Consider the following 7,504-nt stretch of genomic DNA (forward strand, 5'->3'; position numbering starts at 1 on the left):
TGAATTTCTGCTTTTCTCTTTTATAAATTCTGCTTTTTTTTTTTGACTGGAAGGTGGTTTTCAGTTCTGGCTTCTTTGTATTAGAAATTGGAGTAGCAGAAAGTGAAGGGGGGCTGTCAGATAATACAGCAGAACGAAGGTAGGTTGGAGAGTTGGGCAGAGGAAAGGCAGATGGAGTTCAATCCGGGCAAATGTGAGGAGATACATTTCCGAAGATCCAATTCAAGGGAGAACTAGAAGGTAAATAATAAAGCCCTGGGGAACCTTGATGTCCAGAGAGACCTGGGTGTTCAGGCCCATTGTACCCTGAAGATGGCAACGTAGGTCAGTTGGGGTGGTCAAGGTGGCAAACGGCATGCTTTCCTTCATCGGTCGGGGTATTGAGTACAAGGGCTGGCAGGTCATGTGACAGTTGGGTAGGACTTTGGTTTGGCCGCAATTGGAATACTGCGTACCGTTCTGGTCACCAGATTACCGGAAGGATGTGGATGCTTTGGAGAGGGTGCAGAGGAGGTTCACCAGGATGTTGACCTGGTATGGAGGGTGGTGGCTATGAGGAGAGGTCGAGTAGATTAGGATTATTTTCATTAGAAAGACGGAGGTTGAGGGGGGGGGGAACCTGATTGAGGTCGACAACTTCATGAGAGGGATAGACAGGGTGGAGAGCAGGAAGGTTTATCCCAGAGTGGGGGAGTCAATTACTAGGGGTCACGAGTTCAAGGGGAGAGGGGAAAGGGTTTTGGGGAGATGTGTGTGGAAAATTCTTTACACTGAGGGTGGTGGGTGCCTGGAACACATTAACAGTGGAGATGGTAGAGGCGGGGCACGATAGCGTCATTGAAGGTGGATCTAGACAGATACCTGTATGGGCAGGGAGCAGAGGGATACAGGCCCTTTAGCAAATAGGTGATAGGTTTAGATAGAGGATCTGGATTGGCACAGGCTTGGAGGGCCGAAGGGCCTGTTTCTGTGCTGGAATGTTCTTTGTTCTTTGAGACAGCGGTGCAGAATGGCGGCTTTGCGCACTGTACTCCTGTACTTGAGGATGCGTAACAATGAAAGCTCATTCTAATTCCCACATGGAAGCTTGGGTCTAACACTCTGTCGCTCTCCCTCCCTCTCTCCGTCCATCTCTCCCTCCCTCCATCTATCCCCTCCCTCTCCTCTTCCCTCCCTCACTCCCTCCCCTCCCTCTCACCCTTCCTCTCTCCGTCCCTCTCTCTCTCCTCCCTCCATCCCTCCCTCTCTCTCTTCCTCCCTCCCTCTTTCCCTCCTCTCCTCCCTCCTCTCTCTCCCTCCTACTCTCTCTCCCTTCCATCTCTCACTCCCTTCCTCTCTCCTCTTCTCCCTCCTCTCTCTCTCCCTCTCTCTCCCTCTCGCTTCTTCCCTCCCTCTCTCCCTCCCTCTCACCCTCCCACTCTCTCTCTCTCTCTCTCTCCTCTCCCCTCCCTCCCTCTCTCCGCCAGGGCACTGCGCCAACCAGTCGGTAGGATCCATTTCGCTGGCACAGAGTTGGCCAGCCAATGGCCGGGCTACATGGATGGAGCCGTCCAATCAGGCGAAAGGGCTGCCCGGGAGGTAAGAGCCACAGGGCAGGGGAGGGGCAGCAGAGCAGAGTGGTCTCAGGGACGGCCATTAGGGGCTTCAAAGGGAGAGAATCATTGGCGAGGGGGGGGGGGAATGAATGGGCTTTCGAGAGTCAGGAAGGGAGTTACGTTCTGTAAGGGTGACAATGAGATGTTTTAAAAAAAATTATTGAACCCATTTTTCCCAATTTACCTGTAATTACACACCCGTGGAGTGAGGTTGGTGGGGGGAGGTCTTGAACCCCGGCCTCCTGGTCCAGAGGTGGGGACACTGCCACTGTGACACAGAAGGGCCCTATTTGCACTTTTAAAATTTAACTTCTTTTTCAAATCAGCTTATTCAGGAGTATTATTACACACCTCTGGTGCAGTGAGGGGGGGACAGGGGACTAGAATGAAGGAGTCCCAGTCCAGAGATAGGAACATTTACCACTGTGCCACAGGAGGGCCCTGCTTGCATTTTTTTAATTTAACTTATTTTTCTAATCCAACTGTTCAGAGTTGTTACTACACACCTTCAGAGCAGGGGGGGGATCTTGAACCCAGGGCGAGGAACACTACCACTATAGCACAGGAGGGGCTCTTATATTGATAAATATTATTATAAGTGAGTAATTCACTGCAGGTTCATTGAAAGTGGAGTCGCAGGTAGATAGGAGAGTGAAGGCAGCGTTTGGTATGCTTTCCTTTATTGGTCAGAGTATTGAGTACAGGAGTTGGGAGGTCATGTTGCGGCTGTACAGGACATTGGTTAGGGCACTGTTGGAATATTGCGTGCAATTCTGGTCTCCTTCCTATTGGAAAGATGTTGTGAAACTTGAAAGGGTTCAGAAAAGATTTACAAGGATGTTGCCAGGGTTGGAGGATCTGAGCTACAGGGAGAGGCTGAACAGGCTGGGGCTGTTTTCCCTGGAGTGTCAGAGGCTGAGGGGTGACCTTATAGAGGTTTATAAAATCATGAGGGGCATGGAGAGGGTAAATAGGCAAAGTCTTTTCCCTGGGGTCGGGGAGTCCAGAACTAGAGGGGCATAGGTTTAGGGTGAGAGGGGAAAGATATAAAAGAGACCCAAGGGGCAACTTTTTCACACAGAGGGTGGTACGGGTATGGAATGAGCTGCCAGAGGATGTGGTGGAGGCTGGTACAATTGCAACATTCAAGAGGCATTTGGATGGGTATATGAATAGGAAGGGTTTGGAGGGAGATGGGCCGGGGTGCTGGCAGGTGGGACTAGATTGGGTTGGGATATCTGGTCGGCATGGACGGGTTGGACCGAAGGGTCTGTTTCCGTGCTGTAGGTCTCTATGACTCTACGATTCCTGACCTCTGGCCTCACACAGAGTCCCTGAAGCAGAAGGCCATGGAATCCAGGCCTTTGTTGATATTTCCAACAGGAAGCATCTTCTCTTTGGGCCAACATTGGTCAACCAGACGCTGCCAGTGTTTCAGGAAGGAGGCTGTCATGTCTCTTCACCAGGTCCCTGGCTCCCGTTGACTGGCACAGGCCTCACTCAAACACCCACCGTCTGCTCTGCCCTTTGCAGGTTTTGCGACAGCTCAGAAGGAATGGCTCGGAGGAGATCTCCCAGGCTGAGGCGCCCCTCCCCTCGGATTGTGTGTCCACCCCAGAGGGAGGGTCCTGGCTCGCACGCGTCTTGCCCACCCGCCACACCCTCCTACATTTCGGAGGCATCGTACTCGCTGCTGGGCTGGCCTGGTTCTTTCAGTCGAAACTGTGAGGGAACACCCCCCAAAAAACATAAACTGTGAGGGAACACCCCCCAAAAAACATAAACTGTGAGGGAACACCCTCCAAAAAAATAATCTGTGAGGGAACACACATCAAAAATATAAACGGTGGGGGATGGGGGACACGGACAGGGATGGGGGACACGGAGGGGGACGGGGACACAGAGGGGGGTGGGGGACACGGAGGGGGATGGGGGACACGGAAGGGGATGGGGGATGGGGGACACGGAGGGGGATGGGGGACACTGAGGGGGATGGGGGATGGGGGATGGGGGACACGGAGGGGAATGGGGGACACTGAGGGGAATGGGGATAGGGGACACGGAGGGGGATGGGGGACACTGAGGGGGATGGCAGATGGGGGACACGGAGGGGAATGGGGACACTGAGGGGGATGGGGGACACTGAGGGGGATGGGGACACTGAGGGGGATGGCGGATGGGGGACACGGAGGGGAATGGGGGACACGGAGGGGGATGGGGACATGGAGGGGGATGGGGGGATGGGGGGACACGGAGGGGAATGGGGGATGGGGACACGGAGGGGGATGGGGGATGGGGGACACGGAGGGGAATGGGGGATGGGGGACACGGAGGGGAATGGGGGATGGGGGACACGGAGGGGAATGGGGGACACTGAGGGGGATGGGGGGATGGGGGACACGGAGGGGAATGGGGGACACTGAGGGGAATGGGGATAGGGGACACGGAGGGGGATGGGGGACACTGAGGGGGATGGCAGATGGGGGACACGGAGGGGAATGGGGACACTGAGGGGGATGGGGGACACTGAGGGGGATGGGGACACTGAGGGGGATGGCGGATGGGGGACACGGAGGGGAATGGGGACACTGAGGGGGATGGGGACATGGAGGGGGATGGGGACATGGAGGGGGATGGCGGATGGGGGACACGGAGGGGAATGGGGGACACAGAGGGGGATGGGGACATGGAGGGGGATGGGGGATGGGGGACACGGAGGGGAATGGGGGATGGGGGACACGGAGGGGGATGGGGGATGGGGGACACGGAGGGGAATGGGGGATGGGGGACACGGAGGGGAATGGGGGATGGGGGACACGGAGGGGAATGGGGGATGGGGGACACGGAGGGAGATGGGGGATGGGGGACACGGAGGGAGATGGGGACACTGAAGGGGATGGGGGACACGGAGGAGAATGGGGGACACCGAGGGGAATGGGGGATGGGGGACACGGAGGGGGATGGGGATGGGGGACACAGAGGGAGATGGGGACACAGAGGGGATGGGGGACACGGAGGGGGATGGGGGACACGGAGGGGGATGGGGGACACGGAGGGAGATGGGGACACAGAGGGGATGGGGGACACGGAGGGGGATGGGGGACACTGAGGGAGGTGGAGGGCACGGAAGGAGATGGGGGACACGGAGGGGGATGGGGGACACAGAGGGGGATGGGGGATGGGGAACATGGAGGGGGATGGGGGATGGGTCAAAGTGGGGGATGGGGGTTGGAGACACGGAGGGGGATGGGGGATGGGGAACACGGAGGGGGATGGGGGATGGGGTCACAGTGGGGGATGGGGGGCACGGAGGGGGATGGGGGATGGGGACACAGAGGGGGATGGGGGATGGGGACACAGTGGGGGATGGGGGTTGGGGACAGCCCCCTCCCCCATCCCTCACCTCATCTCAGTCCTACCCCATCTCTGTCCCCCAACACCATGGGGCTGTAGGGTTCTGATGGGGCTGGATGTTTCTGGGAGGTTTTCCCACAGCCAGACGGAAATGGGAGCAGGGTGCTAACGGAATGTTCCGGTCTTTCCAAAACGTACGATTCAGGCTCTGACCCATCAGGCCGTTCGGCAAACGGATGGGATTGGAATTGTGGATAAGTATTAAACAAATGAACTTTAGCTCACCAGTGGCTCACAATGTGGTTTCTGAATCAGCTTTCTGGGTGGAACGAGAGACATTTGGCCCATCACTCCCATTCTATCCCTGAGAGAGAGACTGTGAGAGGGGGAGACTGTGAGAGGGAGGCTGTGAGAGAGAGACTGTTCGAGAGAGAGAGAGAGAGAGACTGAAAGAGAGAGACTGAGAGAGGGAGACAGTGAGAGAGGGAGACTGTTAGAGACTGTGAAAGAGAGAGACTGAGAGAGAGAGATTGAGAGAGGGAGACTGTGAGAGAGACTGTGAGAGAGAGAGAGACTGAGAGAGGGAGACTGTGAGAGAGAGAGATTAAGAGAGGGAGACTGTGAGAGAGAGACAGTTAGAGAGAGAGAGAGAGAGAGAGATTGAGAGAGGAGACTGTGTGAGAGAGATTGTGAGAGAGATTGTGAGAGAGAGAGACTGAGAGAGGGAGACTGTGAGAGAGGGAGAGACAGAGAGAGAGAGACTTTATGAGAGTGTGTGTGAGAGAGGAGCAGCTACCATTTTGGACACAGACATGTCTGGCTGGGCCAATGTCCTTAATTGCCCCTTGAACTGAGAGCCTGTTGAGGCAATTTCCGAGGGGCAGGTTACAGTCAATCCCATCGCTGTCATCCCGGAGTCCCATAGCGGGACAGACCCCGTAAAGAGGGGGAGATGCCCCCCTCAAAGAGGCATTAATGAACTCAATGGGGGGGGGGGGGGGGGATGGGGAATTTCTTTAAAGTGACAATTATCGGTGACCCAATGCGCTCCTCCCTCTCCAAGCTCCATGTCCTCAAACAGCCCGATGAGTCGGCTGCAAGATATTCCCGAATTAGGGACTGTCCACTAATCACAGGGATTTCCCAAGAAAGTGCACTTGACACGGATCAGATATCAGTCAGAGATACCGCACAATACCATGGGACACTGAGCAAAACAGAGTCTAAAGTTAGACACATTTGTTACGTCTTGTTCTCCTGCCTTTTAATTCGAAATTCCGGTTTGATTTCCTGTGTTTGAAGAGATTGGCAACACCACACAACACTTTCCCCTGTGTTTTCCACAAGGTACACATGACGATAAATAAATCAAATTAGACCAGTCGTGCCAATGTGGGTTAGTGCTGAGGGAGCGGGCACTGTCAGAGGGTCAGTGCTGAGGGAGTGCCGCACTGTCAGAGGGTCAATGCTGAGGGAGTGGGCACTGTCGGAGGGCCAGTGCTGAGGGCGTGGGCAATGTCAGAGGGTCAGTGCTGAGGGAGCGGGCACTGTCGGAGGGTCAGTGCTGAGGGAGCGGGAACTGTTGGTGGGTCAGTGCTGAGGGAGTGGGCACTGTCCACTCCCTCAGTGAACCCAGGGAGTGAACCCAGGGCTAGGAACACTACCACTATAGCACAGGAGGGGCTCTTATATTGATAAATATTATTATAAGTGAGTAATTCACTGCAGGTTCATTGAAAGTGGAGTCGCAGGTAGATAGGAGAGTGAAGGCAGCGTTTGGTATGCTTTCCTTTATTGGTCAGAGTACTGAGTACAGGAGTTGGGAGGTCATGTTGCGGCTGTACGGGACATTGGTTAGGCCACTGTTGGAATATTGTGTGCAATTCTGGTCTCCTTCCTATCAGAAAGATGATGTGAAACTTGAAAGGGTTCAGAAAAGATTTACAAGGATGTTGCCAGGGTTGGAGGGTTTGAGCTACAGGGAGAGGCTGAACAGGCTGGGGCTGTTTTCCCTGGAGTGTCGGAGGCTGAGGGGTGACCTTATAGAGGTTTATAAAATCCTGAGGGGCGTGGGTAGGATAAATAGGCAAAGTCTTATTCATGGGGTCGGGGAGTCCAGATCTAGAGGGCATAGGTTTAGGGTGAGAGGGGAAAGATATAAAAGAGACCTAAGGGGCAACTTTTTCACGCAGAGGGTGGTACGTGTACGGAATGAGCTGCCAGAGGAAGTGGTGGAGGCTGGTACAATTGCAACATTTAAGAGGCATTTGGATGGGTATATGAATAGGAAGGGTTTGGAGGGAAATGGGCCGGGTGCTGGCAGGTGGGACTAGATTGGGTTGGGATATCTGGTCGGCATGGACGGGATGGACCGAAGGGTCTGTTTCCGTGCTGTACGTCTCTATGACTCTACGATTCCTGACCTCTGGCCTCACACAGAGTCCCTGAAGCAGAAGGCCATGGAATCCAGGCCTTTGTTGATATTTCCAACAGGAAGCATCTACTCTTTGGGCCAACATTGGTCAACCAGACGCTGCCAGTGTTTCAGGAAGGAG

Source organism: Chiloscyllium punctatum, chromosome 21 (assembly GCF_047496795.1).
Source record: "Chiloscyllium punctatum isolate Juve2018m chromosome 21, sChiPun1.3, whole genome shotgun sequence".
NCBI lineage: Eukaryota > Metazoa > Chordata > Chondrichthyes > Orectolobiformes > Hemiscylliidae > Chiloscyllium > Chiloscyllium punctatum.